General features: G+C 42.7%; 1 pseudogene; it reads left to right on the forward strand.

The window, feature by feature from the left end:
- Positions 1 to 1,505: 1,505 nt before the first annotated feature.
- LOC127678725 (H/ACA ribonucleoprotein complex subunit 2-like) lies at positions 1,506 to 1,958 on the forward strand (annotated as a pseudogene).
- Positions 1,959 to 2,657: the final 699 nt, after the last annotated feature.

Genomic DNA, 2,657 nt, shown 5'->3' on the forward strand with positions numbered 1-2,657 from the left:
ACTTCAAGCAATACTACAGAGCAATAGTGTTAAAAACTGCATGGTATTGGCACAGTGACAGACAAGTGGACCAATGGAATAGAATTGAAGATCCAGAAATGAATCCACATACCTATGGTCACTTGATCTTCGACAAAGGAGCTGAAAACATCCAGTGTTAAAAAGATAGTCTTTTCAACAAATGGTGCTGGTTCAATTGGAGGTCAGCATGCAGAAGAATGTGAGTTGAACCCTTCCTATCTCCATGTACTAAACTTCACTCCAAGTGGATCAAGGACCTCCATGTAAAACCAGACATGCTGAAACTAATAGAAAAGAAACTGGGGAAGGCCATTGAGGACATGGGCACAGGGGAAAAGTTCCTGAACAGATCACCAATAGCTTATGCTCTAAGATCAAGAATTGACAAATGGGACCTCATAAAATTACAAAGTTTCCATAAGGCAAAGGACACTGTTAAAAGGACAAAACGGTAACCATCAAATTGGGAAAGGATATTCACCAACCCTACATCTGATAGAGGGCTAATATCCAATATATACAAAGAACTCAAGAAGTTAGACCCCAGGGAACCAAATAACCCTATTAAAAATGGGGTACAGATCTAAACAAAGAATTTTCACCTGAAGAAATTTGGATGGCAGAGAGGCACCTTAAGAAGTGTTCAACATCATTAGTCATTAGGGAAATGCAAATTAAAACAACCCTGAGATTTCACCTTACACCAGTCAGAATGGCTAAGGTCAAAAACTCAGGAGACAGCAGGTGTTGGCGAGGATGTGGAGAATGAGGAACACTCCTCCACTGCTGGTGGGGCTGTAAGATGTTACAACCACTTTGGAAATCAGTCTGGTGGTTCCTCAGAAAACTGGACATGACACTTCTGGAGGACCCTGCTATACCTCTCCTGGGCATACACCCAAAGGGTTCCCTGGCATGCAATAAAGACACATGCTCCATTATGTTCATAGCAGCCTTATTTATAATAGCCAGAAGCTGGAAAGAACCCAGATGCTCCTCAAAGGAGGAATGGATACAGAAAATGTGGTATATTTATACAATGGAATACTACTCAGCAATTAGAAACAATGAATTCACAAAATTTGTAGGCAAATGGTTTGATCTGGAAAATATCATCCTAAGTGAGGTAACCCAATCACAAAAGAATACACATGGAATGCAATCTCTGATACGTGGATATTAATTAGCCCAGAAGCCCTGAATACCCAAGACACAAATCCCATAACAAATGACTCTCATGAAGAAGTATGGAGAGGGTCCTGATCCTGGAAAGGATTGATCTAGCATTGGAGGGGAATATAAGGACAGAGATCAAGGAGGGAGGTGATTGGAGAATGGATGGAGAGAAGAAGGTTGATGGGACATATTGGGAGGGGGGATCCGGGAAAGCGGAAATCATTTGGAATGTAAACAAAGAATATAGAAAATAAAAATATTTAAAAAATGAATATGGGAGATGCCCTCACTGAATTGTAGTTGTGAAGATGACCAAAATAAAGGCCGTTCCCCAGAAGTCTGAGGCACAGGCAAGGCTGCAGTGAGGAGCGCAAGTGTGAAGAGGTGCTGGTCAACCTGAAACCCATCGTACAGCCCCTGGCTTCTCGCTACCTGACATGTGAGCTCTACCAGTGCATCAATAAGGCTGTGAATATTCGTAGCGCAGTAAAGGAAGTTCAGGAATTTGTCAGCAATGGAAAGAAAAGGATCATGTTTTTGCCAGGAGACTCTGCCTGCCGATTGAGGCATAGTGCCATCTTCTAGTTCTGTGCAAGGAGCAGACGTCGCCCTACATTTATATTCTTTCTAAAACAGACTTGGGTGAAGCTACAGGCTCCAAGTGTCCCATTTGTTTGATCCTGGTGAAGCATCATGAAGAATATCAGGAGGCCTATGACAAGTGCCTGGAGGACGCGCAGGCACTGCCAACACCTTTGTGAGAGACTTGTGCTGCAACCCAGTCCCGGTTCCAAGAGATGCTGAGCTGACTCCAGGTGACTGCCCACCCTAACAGCAACTCCATGATTTCTTGATGTGTGGATCTTCTCAGGCAGCTCCAGCAGCTGTTCTTGGAGGTAGAGCCAGAATCTTTGCCACCATTGCCATCTCCTGTTGAGCTTTGATGAAGACAGCTCAAAGAATATGGGCTAGAAGTAAATTCTAAGGTGAAAATGAAAAAAAAAGTTAATATGGACATTTCTCAGAAATTGTGTATTACTCTACCTTAACATTCAGCTATAGCATTCTCACATATATACCAAAGACATGTTCCAAGAAATAATTTCTAAGTATATTCTGCTATACCTGTAGATTGGTTTCTAGTCTGTTTGTCATCAGAGAAACTTCCTTCTGCAGCTAATGGGAACTGATGGAGAGAAAGAGGTCTGAACATTTGGCAGAGCTCCAGGATCCCCAGGGATTATAAAAAGTAGATGTATGGAGAATACCAGGAAAACGCAGCCCACAGAACCATCTCAGTAATGTTTATAGGGCTCACAGAGACTAAAGCAAAAATCATATAGCCTGCATGGGTCTCTATTAGGAAGTCTGTCTGCTCACATGCTGTGGTTGTTTGCCTGTAGGTTTTTGTGGAACTCCTACCACTGGCAGTGACAATGACTCTCACTCTGCCTGCTCTT

Source organism: Apodemus sylvaticus, chromosome 2 (assembly GCF_947179515.1).
Source record: "Apodemus sylvaticus chromosome 2, mApoSyl1.1, whole genome shotgun sequence".
Lineage (NCBI taxonomy): Eukaryota > Metazoa > Chordata > Mammalia > Rodentia > Muridae > Apodemus > Apodemus sylvaticus.